Source organism: Musca autumnalis, unplaced genomic scaffold (genome assembly GCF_047663935.1).
Source record: "Musca autumnalis isolate F117 unplaced genomic scaffold, ASM4766393v1 scaffold_4, whole genome shotgun sequence".
NCBI lineage: Eukaryota > Metazoa > Arthropoda > Insecta > Diptera > Muscidae > Musca > Musca autumnalis.
The window spans coordinates 46,042,200-46,058,875 of record NW_027411977.1 but is presented as its reverse complement, the minus strand read 5'-3'; the positions used below and the strand labels follow the sequence as shown (position 1 = coordinate 46,058,875).

The 16,676-nt window shown below is 37.2% G+C and overlaps 2 protein-coding genes across 11 annotated transcripts in view; both read left to right on the top strand.

The window, feature by feature from the left end:
* LOC141403880 (G-protein coupled receptor Mth2-like) overlaps positions 1–16,676 on the top strand; it is a 536,210-nt gene that overhangs the window by 515,857 nt on the left and 3,677 nt on the right. The window lies entirely within an intron of this gene.
* The window catches only part of mthl10 (methuselah-like 10), a 111,132-nt gene continuing 101,363 nt past the window's right edge, over positions 6,908–16,676 (top strand). For 4 of the 8 annotated variants that reach the window (XM_073986931.1, XM_073986935.1, XM_073986929.1 and 1 more), the window contains exons 1-2: positions 6,948–7,347; positions 7,415–7,516. The gene's annotated coding sequence lies outside the window, so the exon portion shown is untranslated. Of the gene's footprint in view, positions 7,348–7,414; positions 7,517–16,676 lie in introns of all 8 variants that reach the window. The other 4 variants (XM_073986930.1, XM_073986928.1, XM_073986932.1 and 1 more) reach the window with 2 other exon arrangements.

Genomic DNA, 16,676 nt, shown 5'->3' with positions numbered 1-16,676 from the left:
ATATCTTTAGAACAAGTTATTATTTGTTTAAATCGGTAAACAAATGGCTAAGTTATAGTGGTTTAAGTCTGAAAACCCCCTCAAAAAAACTATAACTGAATGAAATACCGGCTATACATTTCCAAAGGTTCTTCGAACATATCCTAAACTGTACTTAGACAAGAATGTTGAAGTTTTGTGGATTAAGACCGATATGGACCATTTCTGAAGTAAAACTACACAAACTTTGGTCGGTTGCTGTGTAACGTGACAAACCACTACCACAACAACAATACAACCGGCCAACAGAGAACAGCAAGGCCCCACTACCCAACAGCGTCACAACCTGTCAATCCATACACACTGTTGGGTTCGCTTGCATTTCTGTGGGATGTGTGTGTTACAGTGCAATTTCAGGCAAGCGCCATCATAACAACTGCAGAGTAATTCTCAATTGCTCTGTGCGACTGTACACATTAATATTCCTGTTTCGTTGGGGAAAGACAGGCTTGCTACTGCAGGGAGCCAGCCATACGGGCTTGAGTACAGTTGTGTGTTAGTGGTCCGCCAACCGACACGGGAGTGTAGTGAGGTTGGGAAGAATTTTTAAGGGCTACCCCTTTTGCGGGGTGGCTAATACATTCACTCCACCTTCGGGTGTTGTTCCACTCCACCTTCGGGTGTTGTTCCACTCCACCTTCGGGTGTTGTTCCACTCCACCTCCGGGTGTTGTTCCACTCCACCATCTGGTGTTGTTCCACTCCACCATCGGGTGTTGTTCCACTCCACCTCCGTGTGTTGTTCCACTCCACCTTCGGGTGTTGTTCCACTCCACCTTCGGGTGTTGTTCCGCTAGCCAGTACTCGTAGTGTAGTGTAGAAGTTAACTAAGAACTAACACCAACTAACGACGACCCGAACAACCGAGCCGAGTGCTGAATCACCGAGTGGCCGAACCACTACAACACGAGAGCCGAGGGCCCGATCTACCATACGAACACCGAGTGGCCGAACACATACGAACCCCAAGTAGCCGAACATCTACAACACGAATCACCGAGTGACCGGAACCCGAATCACCGAGTGGCCGAAAACATACGAACCCCCAGTAGCCGAGCATCTACAACACGTATCACAAAGTTCCCGATTATCTTCAAATCGCCAACTACCGAACAGCGAATCACCGAGTATTCGATCATCATCAAATCATTTACTACGAATTCCGAAGCCGGTCGTTCTTCCATCAATTACTGAACACCGAATCATCCAGCTCCAGGGCATCTGCGAATCGCCGCATCCGAACCTAATACCGAGTCGTTAGGCCCTACCAATCCACCAGCCATATACCGTGTACGAAGCTTCCAAGCACCAATACTGAATCCAAGTAGCCGATCCCCCATTCAGTTACCCGATCTATCAGTTGTTATTTAAACCCTTCTTATCGTATTTAAACAAGTAGATTATAAATTAGCTTTACATCAATAAATATCCGATTTAAGCCCTGTAAGGTTTAGTGGGCCCTTATGGCGACCCTGGGCACGACTAAGTCTACCCCAGCCTACGACAAAACCTCGTTACATCGGTTCAACAGATATAGCGCGTAGCTATTTCCTGACATTTTTTAACCTTTGGGTGGAGGTACCGGAAGTTGCGTACCGATAGTGTCCATCTTCGAAATTTAAAAAAAAAGCTTGGATAAATATTACGAAATCCACTTTTTGGACCGAAATGGTTGATCCGTTTTAGAGTTATCGTGCGCTTCATTCTGCCACTTTACATGGTTCCATTGGATTTTTTATAGCTTTGGGGCTATTTTCTCACGAAGTATGGATTTGCGCCCTAAGAACTTGTATCGTCATAATGGCGGCTGCGAATTCAAGATACTACAACAAAGTAAAAGGTGATTCGAGAGAAGGCCTTAAAGAAATATTACGATGTTCAAAGTACGGACCAATTTGGATACTCTCTTTCAGAGTTATCGTGCGCACAAGTTGTCCGAACATTTTTGAACCTTTGTGTGGGAGGTACATGAAGGAGTGGACCGATATGGCTTTTCTTCGAACCTAAACTAAGTTTGGACAAAATATTACAAAGGCCAAATTGTGGACCGAATCGACAGATCCGTTCGAGAGTTATCTTGCGTTCCAACCATTACACACGGTGCCAAAGGGAATTTTTGCCACTTTCAGGCTAATTTCTCGAGAAGTTTGGACTTACACCTGACGAAACTTGTACCATCGTATGGGGAGCAGTTAATAGTAGCTGTTGCAACAAAAACCAAGGCGATTCGAGAGCAGGCCCTAAACTGAACTGTTTCGAAATTTTGTGTGGGATAAACCCGGAGTAGTGGCCTATTAAGTCCATATAGGAACCTCATCTAAGTCCGTTGTAAATTTCACGATGTGCATAGTATGGACCAAATCGGTTGCTTCCTTCAAAAGTTATCGTTCGCACAAATTTTCCGAACATTTTCGAACTTTCTTCGAACTTAAACTAAGTTTGGACAATACAATGTGCAAGTATGTTTGGACGAAATTCGTTTCAGACAATTTGTAGTTGATTTAGCCATGTCCGTCCGTCTGTCTGTGTGGCTGGCTGGAGCGCACGATAACTCTCGAACGGATCAACCGATTGGGTCCAAAATTTGGCTTTCGTTATAATTTCCAATCTCAGTTATATCGATCCACTCCTTCCGGTACCTCCCCCACAAAAGTTCAAAAATGTTCGAAAAATTGTGCGCACGATAACTTTTGAAGAGAGTGGCCGATTTGGTCCACACTTTACACATCCTAATATATCTACCAGATATAAATCAGGTGTGAATATGGACTTTATTTGTCCACTCCTTCTTGTACCTCCCACACAAAATTTAGGTTAGGTTCACTTTAAGACCTGCTCTCGAATCACTTTGATTTTTGTTGAAGCTACTTGCATTTGCTGCCTCAATTACGACGGTAACAATTTTTTTCAGGGGCAAGCCCATACTTCTTTAGAAAACAGTCCGAAAGGTGTAAAAACACCACTATGGCGCCATATGTAGTGGCTGGAGAGCACGATAATTCTCGAACTAACCGATTTCGTCCAAAATTTGATCTTCCAGATATTTTGTCATACTTTCAGTTCCAAGATAGGCAATACCGGTCCACAACTTCCGGTAGTTCCCCCGAATATTTAAAAATGTCACTTAAATGGTATGCACGATATCTTTTGAACAAATTTGGTCCAAATTAGGATCTCCTAATATTTTGTCCAAATTTAGTTTAACTTCTAAAATGGAGGTACCTTAGGGTACCTCCTTCACAAGAGTTCAACATTTGTGTTTAAGTGCAGTTTAAGGTCTGTTCGAAGATCCGTTGGAAATGTATGCCGATGCTGTTCGTTATTGTCCTGCTTACAACGGTATTATGTTTTCCGTGTACAACCATTGTTCCTGGCATACTGATCCATAAGTTATACGATGACCCAGTGAAATGACTAGTGGGCGCGATATCTATCGAAAAGATATGACTCTCAAAATAAGATCCACTTCCATAATGGACTATGTCGGTCCATTCCTTTAAGTACCTCTTCCGCTACAATTTTGAACTTTAATCCTAATCCATATTTTCGTCGGCAAGTTTAAAAAAGGTCACAACATATTGAAAAGACCCAAAATACATTCGATCTGACCGTACATGAAAGTTTCAATTCACATAGGCTGTCGGCAAAGCCGACTGATACATTTTACTTGTTTGCATGCAAATTAACGGTTTTTAGGATCAATGGGGCAGCTGCCCCTCCCTAGTTATTCCTGGCTACGCCCATGTTTATATATATGTTTATGAAAAATGTATTGATGTAATTACCAATATTAAATGCGATTTCTTCCTTGTCCATAAAATATTTCCTTTCACTTTTTGACTCAGTTACACAATTTCTAATTATAAAATTCATAATTTAATTTACACAATTTCTTTAAGAAAACACAAAAAACTGATTTATTTACTTTACCGTCTTTACTTAACAATTGTATTTAGAGAACTGAAGAAAAAAGAATAACATAGTGAATACAATTTTTTATTTTCCTCTTCGCTTGCAACGTTGGTTAACAACAGCAAAAGACGAAACACACGTGTTTGACAGCATTCCGCAGCCGGGAGAGCCCTGCTGTTACTCTCTTTGACAAAAATCCTCTCTCCACCCATAAAAAAAAATATGTTCTAACATAAAAATTATGTTGATACCCAAACAAATAAAATTGATATACATATCCCAGCAACATTTGAAGGAAGGTGTTCTTTACGATGACGTGATTTCATGTCATCTTTTGCATTGGTTCAAAGGAAGTCGTGAAAGATCCGATCTTTTCATTAGGATTTGAACCAATGCAAAGAAAATCGTGAAAGATCCGATCTTTTCATCAGCATTTGTACCCATTCCATCGTTCCAATAGAGATGATGTTTGTGTTTTTATTTACACGCCTGTTTTTTTCATTTTGGTATGTTCCAGTACTGCAAAAATCTACTAATTTTACTTTTTTTTTTCGATGACATAAAGGAAAAATGGTTATCGTAGTAAAAATTAGTAGATTCTTGCAGGTTCTGGAACAGACAAAGTTGTTAGAACTGTCGTCGTGAGGTTGTCTTACATTTCCTGCATATCAGACAACTAAAACTTCTAAACAGTTGGTATTGTATGAAGCTCGAAATGTCTGCAATAAAAATGAAGTCCCAATCATCGAGCTAAAAATAGAATCGGACTGCACACATTGATATTTTAAAAGTTCCCTTGTCTGTTCTAAATCTGACATACATAGAACGAAATCACTCAAATCTCGCTTCTTGTAATTTGAAAAATAGTCCGAAACGAAAAGGAAGAAGAATCTGAAAATAAAGAAGAAATGACTTTGGGAATGAAACAATTAAAAATAAATTAATTAAGCATAAATGGTATTTTCCAGAAAAAGTCGCTCCTCCCCGTTCGTTACATTTTGTTCTTAGAGATCCCTAAAGCAAGCCGGGTTGTAGATCCCTACATATTTTCGTCACTAAACAAAAGAGTATACATTTTCAAAATGTTATAAAATAAGAAAATTATAAAATAAAAGCATGATACAATAAGAAGGTAGCATTATCAGCCCAGCTGATGGTAACATAATGTGTCAATTGCATTGAATTCATGTCAAATTTTGACATCTTATGTTACCAAAAACGGCAGTTGCTGCTACCTTCTTATTGTATCATGAATAAAAGTAATTTACCTAATAAAAATACTTAAAAGAGTACATTTGGAGTCCATGTCGAAATTTGAACTGGTGATGGGAAGATAATAGAAAAAACATTTTGTAAGATGAAAGAATATCAGTTGCGGAGAACGGGCCGAACTTTTTATACCCTCCACCACAAATTTCAGCCATTTCGGTGGATTAATGTGGCCACAACCTTCAAAATACCCAAATTCGGAAGGTACTGTTCTATGGGGGCTATATGATGGCGTGGACCTATACCTACAAATTTCTGGGGGAAAGTTTATACGCCTAAAGAAGACTAAATACCAAATTTCAGCCATCTCGGTGTGATAATGAGGCTAAAACGTTCAAAATATCGAAAATCGGGAGATATTGTATTATGGGGGCTATATCAACACGTGGACCTATGTATATAAACATTTTATGGTAGAAATGTTTCTTAGCCTCTGGAAACACAAAATACAAAGTTACAACCGATACTTTGGTCAAATGGGTCTAATACATTCAAAATATATTAAAATGACGCGTACTTTATAAGGGGCCTTATGGGGGGGCTATACCAAAACGTGAACCTATATAACCCAACTTTGATAGGAATATTTTCTGGCCTCTGAGGACACAAAACACCAAATTACAACCAATTCTGTGGTCAAATCGGTCTAATACATTCAAAATATATTAAAATGACGCGTACTTTATATGGGGCCTTATATGGGGGCTATACCAAAACGTGGACCTATATAACCCAACTTTGGTAGGAATATTTTTTGGCCTCTGGAGACACGAAGTACCAAATTACAACCAATTCTGTGGTAAAATGGGCCAAATAATTAAAAAATTCCTTAAAACGACGACGCGTCATTTTGTATGGGGGCTATACGAAAGCGTGGACCTACATAGCCCGCTTTCAAAAGTCCTACGTAAATATAACATATTTTCCCAAAATTTCATCAACCTACGTCAATCCGTTCGGACGCTAGAGTGATTTCCACAGACGGACGGACATGGCTATATCGATGTAGAATTGCACGCTGATCAAGAATATATATACTTTGTGGGGTCTACAATGATTACTTCGAGTAGTTACAAACGTATTGACAAACTTAATATACCCCCATCCTATGCTGGAGGGTATAACAAGACATGAAAATGTCATGCCAAGGGATTGGTGATTATATTATATCTAAAAAAATATTTGTTTGCATCCAAACTTCAATTTTTTTGCAGGACCAAAACATGTGTTATTTTTTGAGCTGATTGCAAACAAATATATGTTTGCTGCAAAATATGTTTGGGACATATGTTAGAGAGGCCTTTTTTCCTCCGTGTGGACCCGATAACTATCAAAAGTACGATTCACTTCCAAAATGGATTATATCGGTCCATTGCTTTGGGTACTTACTTTCCAAAATTTTTGTCGACAAGTTTATATGGCCCAAAAAGGCAAAAAAAAATCTAAAAACGTCCTAAATACATAATTTTTGGGGAAAAGATTTTGGATGTATGGAAGGTATTCGATCTGGCCATAGATGGAATTCGCAAATTACTCGAGCTGAGGATATATCTCTGTCGGCAAAGACGAATGATACTTTTTAGTTGTTTTTGTTTCACTTTAATTTATCAATAAAAAGTATTGGCATCCCTAAACAACCGGCCACTTTACAAACAGGTTGGATACCAGCCCCAACTAACAACAAATTTAATAGACCTGTTTGATGGGGGAGCAAAACAAGAAAACGCCGGTTCGTTGTTGGGGCATTGGAGCTGGTAACACAACAACTGTTGATTTGATTGTTAGCCGGACAAACAACAATGGTTTCAGTTGATGCGTAACTTTCAAAGTGGACGGACGGTTAGCAAAAGTGCTACGGCAAGCGATTCGAAGTGGTGAACGCGTTTTTTTGTGTTGTTATTATTAATGTTTTGTTTATAAAATTTGAGAATTTGCAAATGGAATGAAATAAATTTCTGTTATTAAATTAACAATTGCCAAAAAGAAAACCAAAAATAAAAGTGTTGATTGGTTATAAACAACAAAAACCAAATCAGATAAAGTGAAAGAAGAGCACTTTTCAAAAATTAGAAAAGCCGAATGGAAAAATAAATCCCAAAAATAAAGAAAATTTAAAAGAATTTAAAATGTGCGTAAGAATTGAATCAATTGATGTTTATGGTTTGTTGATAAATATCTAAAAAAATCTATGATAGTTTAACAATCTGCAAGAAATTTTGTGTATTTATGATTTTATAGTTCTTGGTTATATGTAATTGGTAAAGAAATTTACTCCAAGAAGTTCTATCCAGAAAAAGGTAATGTGGTTTACCCGTAGATATTAACGCCAATTGAATAATAAAAAAGTTCCCTGTAAATGATAATAAATGTTATTGTGTAAAGTTTGTTTACTTTTTGTTGTTCTTGATTCCTAACTTTGTTTGTCTTCCTCAATGGTCTGCGGTCGTGGTAAATGTCGTTGTTGTCAATGGTGTTTGGTTTATGGTGGCCGTTTGGTTGTGATTTCTTTCTTATTCTTTTGACATTTATCAACAAAGCAAAGATAATGCCTATGGATGTGTGAAGTGTAAAATAAAGTGACAATTTATTTATTAAATGTTGTTCTTTCATACCTTTTTATCTTTGCCCCCTTTTATTTAAACTTTGTTTTGTTACTGATCGCAAAACACGCAAGACTGTCAAACGATTCGTCAATGGTTGGTGATGGTGGTCACTCAAGTCTGTTTTATTCTCACTTTTTACCTGATTTTTTAAGTGTGTGTTCACAATCTTCAAATTGGCCGAAAGAGAATTATTGAAAAACAAAAAAACACTTCTGTTGAAATGTTAAACGGAAATGATAATCAATAACAAAAGGAAAAAAACACAATAAAGCTAATCAAAACAAATTAAAAGATACACATTTGCTCTATTTTGACCAAAGTATGTATTGTGAAGTATTGAGAAGAAGGCAAAATACGTACAATAGGGTTATAACTTTTTTACCTTTTTTCTCAAAAATAATTTCCTGTTGCAAGAATGAATGAACTCTTGTCCATTAACCCCCAAAATAAATTTCCTTCCATTTAATTATTAAAAAAAGGTCACATAGGTATACACCACTTTGATTTTTATACCCTCAGCATTTATGTATGCTAACGAGGGTATAGGTATACACTTTCATACGGGCAAAATGTGCACTTTCATACGGGCAAAATGGTTTTAGACCCCAAGTATGTTTGGACGAAATCCACTTCAGGCAATTTGATGTTGATTTAGCTGTCCGTCCGTCCGTCTGTCTGGCTGGCTGGAGCGCACGATAACTCTGGAACGGATCAACTGATTCGGGAGTAACCGATTTAGCCCATACTTTGCACATCGTGAAATTTCTACCAGACTTAGATGAGGTTCCAATATGGACTCAATCGGTCCACTTCTTCGGGACAAGTTCAGTTTAGGACCTGCTCTCGAATCGCTTTGATTTTTGTTGTAACAGCTTGTATTCACCTCCCCGCATACGACGGTACAAGTTTCATCTGGGCAAGTCCATACTTCCTGAGCAAATAGCCTGAAAATGCAAAAAAAAACCCTATGCCACCGTGTTTAGTGGTTGGAGCGCAAGATAAATCTTGAACGGATCTGCAGACCCATTTCAAACTTTGGCCGAAAATAAGCCATATCGGTTCACACCTTCAGGTACCTCCCCCACAAAAGTTAAAAAATGTTTGGAAAAGTTGTGCGAGAAAAAACAGCCCAAAAGGTGGGCTTTCACTTCGAAGATTGGCAACAACATCCTGTACTTACCTCCAATATTTACAAAATGTCACTAAAATGGTATGCACGATATCCCTTGAAAGTGGCAACTAAATTTATCCGTACGCTGGGTCTCCTAATATTTTGCCAAAACATAGTTAAACTTCTAAAATGGCCGATATCGATCGTCTCTTTACCTTACCTCCCCCACAAAAGTTCAACAATTGTGTCGATCTGTCCGTAGATGAAAGTTTTAATTCACATAAGCTGAGGATATATCTCTGTCGGCAAAGCGACTGATTCTTTTTTACTTGTTTTATTGAAAAAAAAACACTATGAAATGGGGAAACTTGTTTCTCTCAAAAATTAATTTCCTGTTTCACGAATGAATGACCTTTTGCCTATTATTGACTATAATAACTTTTATGTCATTTAAATATTGAAAAAGGTCCCGCACAAACCACTTTTAACTGATATGATATGTGAATTAAAAATATATATGATAATATATGTAATGATGTGATGATAAATTTAGTGAGGAAAAAAGTTATCCAATTTTGTTTATGTAGTGTGGCTCCAAAACTTATTTTCAGTTATATTTATATATACATATATTTATAGTGACTTCAAAAGATTGTCAACATAGCTTATATAAAAAAAAAAAAATTCAAATGACTTTGTGCGTGAGCTTTTTTTCTCGAATCACCTTATAATTAAATTATTATCTAATCTTAGGAAAACTCATCAAAATATGATACAGGGATATGAGGTTGTAAAAAAGTTATAACCCTAATGTATGTACAAACCTATCTTAACGTCATTCATTAAAAAAAATATGGTTCGCAAAGTTCAAAGAAAGAAGATTTTGATTTGTGAGTCTCTTTCGGATGCTGATGCATCTCTTACCGGTTCTCTTCTCTTCGGATCTAAAATGGAAATAAAATCGAACAAAAATCATATAGAAGGCATGATATAATTTCGCCTCCAAACCTTGAAGGGAAAAATTATGTTTCTACCAAGTAAGAAAGAATTAATGATGCTGGACTTAAATGTTCATAATTATACCTCCTCCGTAGAGATACGGACAATCTCTAAAGTATATATTGGGATTTTTGAGTGAAATCGGACCCTTTTGCAAGAAGTGTTTTTTGCTTTCCTGTTTTATGGTATGGTGATGCTATGGGGGCTATATAAGGATGAAGACCTATATAGACAAATTTCCGGTGGAAAGTTTTATACCTTCAACGAAGACTAACTATAAAATTTCAGCCATTTCGGTGGGATATTGAGGCATAACCTTCAGAGAACTGAAAAACGGGAGGTACTGTTCTGTGGGGGCTATATGAAGGCGTGAACCTATACCAACAAATTTCAGGTGGAAAGTTTAACATCCCCAACGAAGACTATGTTCTAAATTTTAGGCATTTGGTGGGATATTGCGGCATAACCTTCAAAATACAGAAAAACGGGAGGTAATGTTTTATGGGGCAATATGAAGGCGTAGACCAATACCGACAAGTTTCAGTTGGAATGTTTAACACGCCCTACGAAGACTATGTACCAAATTTTAGGCATTTTGGTGGGATATAGAGGACACAATCTTCAAAATACCGAAAATTGGGGAGTACCATACTATGGGGGCTATATTAAGACGTGGACCTATACCTACAACTTTCAGGTGGAATGTTTAACACCCCCAACGAAGACTATGTACCAAATTTTAGGCATTTTGGTGGAACATTGAAGACACAATCTTCAAAATAACGAAAATCGGGAGGTACCATACTATGGGGGCTATAGGAAGACGTGGACCTATACCGACAAATTTCAGGTGGAACATTTTGCACCCCCAACGAACACTAACTACCAAATTTCAGTAATTTCGGTGGAATATTGAGGACACAAACTTCAAATCACCGAAAATCGTGAGGTACCGTTCTATGGGGCCTATATCAAAACGGGGACCGATATATCCCACTTTTAATACCAAACATCCTAGGAGTAATAGAAACATCTATACCAAATTACAATACAAGCACCCTTTCTTTTAGAAAGGGTCAATAGGAGCACCCTTTCTTTTAGAAAGGGTCAATAGGAGCACCCTTTCTTTTAGAAAGGGTCAATAGGAGCACCCTTTCTTTTAGAAAGGGTCAATAGGAGCACCCTTTCTTTTAGAAAGGGTCAATAGGAGCACCCTTTCTTTTAAAAAGGGTCAATAGGAGCACCCTTTCTTTTAGAAAGGGTCAATAGGAGCACCCTTTCTTTTAGAAAGGGTCAATAGGAGCACCCTTTCTTTTAGAAAGGGTCAATAGGAGCACCCTTTCTTTTAGAAAGGGTCAAAAGGAGCACCCTTTCTTTTAGAAAGGGTCAATAGGAGCACCCTTTCTTTTAGAAAGGGTCAATAGGAGCACCCTTTCTTTTAGAAAGGGTCAATAGGAGCACCCTTTCTTTTAGAAAGGGTCAATAGGAGCACCCTTTCTTTTAGAAAGGGTCAATAGGAGCACCCTTTCTTTTAGAAAGGGTCAATAGGAGCACCCTTTCTTTTAGAAAGGGTCAATAGGAGCACCCTTTCTTTTAGAAAGGGTCAATAGGAGCACCCTTTCTTTTAGAAAGGGTCAATAGGAGCACCCTTTCCTGTAGAAAGGGTCAATAGGAGCACCCTTTCTTTTAGAAAGGGTCAATAGTAGCACCCTTTCTTTTAGAAAGGGTCAATAGGAGCACCCTCTCTTTTAGAAAGGGTCAATAGGAGCACCCTTTCTTACAGAAAGGGTCAAAAGGAGCACCCTTTCTTACAGAAAGGGTCAATAGGAGCACCCTTTCTTTTAGAAAGGGTCAATAGGAGCACCCTTTCTTTTAGAAAGGGTTAATAGGAGCACCCTTTCCTACAGAAAGGGTCAATAGGAGCACCCTTTCTTACAGAAAGCGTCAATAGGAGCACCCTTTCTTTTAGAAAGGGTCAATAAGAGCACCCTTTCTTTTAGAAAGGGTCAATAAGAGCACCCTTTCTTACAGAAAGGGTCAATAGGAGCACCCTTTCTTAGAGAAAGGGTCAATAGGAGCACCCTTTCTTAGAGAAAGGGTCAATAGGAGCACCCTTTCTTAGAGAAAGGGTCAATAGGAGCACCCTTTCTTAGAGAAAGGGTCAATAGGAGCACCCTTTCTTAGAGAAAGGGTCAATAGGAGCACCCTTTCTTAGAGAAAGGGTCAATAGGAGCACCCTTTCTTACAGAAAGGGTCAATAGGAGCACCCTTTCTTACAGAAAGGGTCAATAGGAGCACACTTTCTTACAGAAAGGGTCAATAGGAGCACCCTTTCTTACAGAAAGGGTCAATAGGAGCACCCTTTCTTACAGAAAGGGTCAATAGGAGCACCCTTTCTTACAGAAAGGGTCAATAGGAGCACCCTTTCTCACAGAAAGGGTCAATAGGAGCACCCTTTCTTGCAGAAAGGGTCAATAGGAGCACCCTTTCTTACAGAAAGGGTCAATAGGAGCACCCTTTCTTACAGAAAGGGTCAATAGGAGCACCCTTTCGTACAGAAAGGGTCAATAGGAGCACCCTTTCTTACAGAAAGGGTCAATAGGAGCACCCTTTCTTACAGAAAGGGTCAATAGGAGCACCCTTTCTTACAGAAAGGGTCAATAGGAGCACCCTTTCTTACAGAAAGGGTCAATAGGAGCACCCTTTCTTACAGAAAGGGTCAATAGGAGCAACCTTTCTTACAGAAAGGGTCAATAGGAGCACCCTTTCTTTTAGAAAGGGTCAATAGGAGCACCCTTTCTTACAGAAAGGGTCAATAGGAGCACCCTTTCTTTCAGAAAGGGTCAATAGGAGCACCTTTTCTTACAGAAAGGGTCAATAGGAGCACCCTTTCTTACAGAAAGGGTCAATAGGAGCACCCTTTCTTTCAGAAAAGAAGCACCGTTTCTTTCAGCAAGGGTCAATACAAGCACCTTTTCTTTCGGAAAGGCTCAATAGAAGCACCCTCTTCTTTAAAATTGTCTATAGAAGCAGCCTTTCTTTCAGAAATGGTCAGATGGTCAATGGTCGTTCAAAAGGGTCTATACAAGGACCCTTTCTTTCAGAAAGGAATCACCGTTTCTTTCAGAAAGGACCTAAAGAAGCACCCTTTCTTTCAAAAAGGGTCTATAGAAGTACCGTTTCTTTTATAAAGGGTCTACAGAAGTATCCTTTCATTCAAAAAGGGCATATACAAGCAAATTTTCTTTCAGAAATTTTATATATAAACACATTTTCGTTCAGAAAGGGTCAATAGAAACACTCCTTCCTTAAAAAGGGACTGTTGAAGGACCCTTTCTTTCAAAAAGGGTCAATTAAAAAAGTTATAAAGAAGCACCCTTTCTTTCACAAAGGATCTATAGAAGGCTTATGTAAAAAACGTGATAGCGGAAATTATAGGGTTGTCAACAATTTTTAATTTACTCCGAGACAATAAATTTACTCGGCTTATCACTAACCGTAGCCAGTGAAACGTCTGTTGAATTCAGCTAGGCGTTGCCAAAGAGTGGTAAACCCTTGGACCAGAACAGAATCATTGAATAACATTCAGAAAATCTACGGTGTAACAAATATTGCTCCCAATTGTCACGTAGTACAAATGTTCCCATCAATCACATTATATACGAGTATTTATGATCTTAATCGTACAAATAAGTATGTATCTATAAAATTCGATTTTTACGATATTAGCATAGTTGAGCATAGCTGACATAATTTATATTAAATTATTTTTACATTATTTACACCATTAATATTGAAAAAAAGAACATGAAATGCATTTTAATATGTAAATCAAAATTAAATGGGGGATTTTTTTCAGATTGACTTGCATGTAAATATTTGGGTATGTCAGTTACATTTACTAGACACCATAAAATATAGAATTATTGAATTTCAAAGGTCACGCAATAACAACAACAGTCATTTAAATTGCTTTGAGGTTTTATTGAAGACGAAGTTGTTACCGGTATGTGGTTAAAATAGATAGTACGTGCTTGGGTGGGTGGAATTTGAATAAACCTGTAGAGAATACAATAAATTAAAAGGAAATCTAAACAAAATATTAAAAAAAATAAATCCCTTTTAGAAATCTTGATTCAATGCATCAAAAAATGTTCGTCAAGTTGCAAAAATTAAAAACAAAACTCTAATGTCCATCAATACGTCTGTCTATGTACAGACATATGAATAATGAATGCCTCAGGCTGACCAGTAGCAAACAGAAGAAAAAAAAACACAACCAACTATTCACACTTCAAACTTAATGGTCCATTGAGTTTTATTGTTATTCCCCTTAAAATAATAATTAACAAATTCAATGCGAAAGGGGAGGGTGAAGAGATCGGCCAGGTGTTTCTTAACCTTATGTAAACATTTTGGTTTTTTTTATACACAAGAGAAGCGTACAGTACTAGCACTGCCCACGATCTGTAGCACCACCACTTTGTTCATGATAATTAATTTGTTTATAAGCAAGTTTTGTTGTTTTGTTTGCTTCCAACCAACCATTTGTTGGTCAAAATCAAAATGATTTTGATTTTCTGTGTGTATTTTTGGTGATAATATGTTTTCAATAGCTTTACATTTATTGCCAATTTATGTATGTATGTATGTACCTCTGTATGTTCATATGTGATCAGAAGAAGTAAATGACTATTTAGTTTTCAATGAATATTTTAGTATTTTTTTTTTGATCCATTATATTTAATTTCTTTGTTTCAATGATTCTTGTTGAGTCTATTAGTCTAAAAACGACTAATATAAATGTGAGGCTAATTTGTATAGATTCGACTCAAACGACTTAACAATTCTTTAGCACCATATAACCTAAATGCATCTTATAGCAAAAAGATTGTGATTCGTTTTTTCACTAATGACTCAATGAATCAACAATTTCCAATAAAACTTTACAGACTAAATGAGCAGTTTTTTCCAATATGGGATTCATTTTACATCACTATTCAACAAAATCAAGCTCAGTTCTGGGGCTGGAAAATTCGTTTCAGGAAAGTCTATTAAGAACTCAGGGAGCACACACAAATCGCCATTTTTAGTAATTTTTATAACCACCATAAAATGGGCGTATTTTAAAATTTGTCATTCCGTATGTAACACTGTACAACACAAAAAATAATTACAAGATAATTCGACCAGATTATGAAAGAGGACCGAAAAAAAGAAGACACGTGTATCGGCGTTTTTAAAGTTTACGTCGGGAAGTAACCTAAATAGGCGTGGCAAGTTCCGCCCATTTCTACAGGTTCTGAAATATTCGACATCAGATTCCATGGAATCCTTGCATTATAGGTATAAAGTGTCTTTGGCAATATTACTGACAACAATGCGGGGTATCTTTCTATGAAAAAATTAACCCTCATGCGAGTCATTAAAGTGGTCTTTTTGGTCACTTTTTTTCAAAAACGTTTAAAAACTCCTTTAAAATGTGATCGTATCGGATCAAAATATTCTACAAAATAATTTGTCATAAAATTTTACTATAGGTCCCCAAATACATTAAAACTCTAAATCGTACCTAAACGCCAGGAATCCTGCCAATAGTAACCTTCATTCTAGATAGAAGACGTCAAGGACAAAAATAATCTCCATCAAATTTCAATATAAGTCGCCGAATAAATGAAATATGTATTTGCAATATATATCAAGAAAATATATACATCAAGTTTGCCAACAAAACACCCAAATATTTTTTGAATGAATTTATTTTGTTCTTTTTTCGAGTTGATTCATGAAAGTAACATAAAATTTAGTTCTAGACGAAAGGTGTTAAAAGAAGAAATATTCTACTCAAAATTTCATTGTAAGTCCTGGAACAAACTAGATATCTGAGTAAAATACTTTGTTATGAAAATGAGGTTACAAAATTAGATATTATAGTTAGATATTATTTGTTACACTTTTAGACTATTAATTAAAATTTATTCCACACTGAGCCAAAATCCCCTAAAATATCTCACTTTTTGGGGGTTGTTTCAAAATAAGAAATATTTCAAATAAATTTTCAGTATGAGTCTCTGAACAAAAGAAATTTGTAGCTATAATATTTAACATCTCCAGAAGCTTTCGCTTTTTATATATGATTTAGGTCCATATTCTACCGTTTTTATTCACATTTCCGTTATCTGCGGACACAAAAAATATTTTATTGATGTTTTTATAAAGTTAGTATTTATGCTAACGAGGGTATATACACTTTCATACGGGCAAAATGTGCCTCATCGAAATAATGGTTTTAGACCCCAAGTATGTTTGGACGAAATGTGTTTTAGACAATTTGGAGTCGATTGAGCAATGTCCGTCCGTCTGTCTGTCTGGAGCGCACTATAACTCACGAACGGATCAACCGATTCGGTCCAAAATTTGGCTTTCGTAATATTTTGTCCAAACTTAGTTTAAGTTCGAAGACGGGTTATATCGGTCCACTCTTTCCGGTACCTCCCCCACAAAAGTTCGAAAATGTTCGGAAAATTTGTACGTACGATAACTCTTGAAGGAAGCAACCGATTTGGTCCATAATTTGCAACTGGTGAAATGTCTACCAGACTTAGATAAGGTTCTAATATGGACTCAATAGGTCCACTCCTTCGGGTACCTCCCCCACAAAATTTCGGATAAGTTCAGTTTAGGACCTGCTCTCGAATCGGTTTGATTTTTGTTTTAGCAACTTGTATTCACTGCCCCCCATAC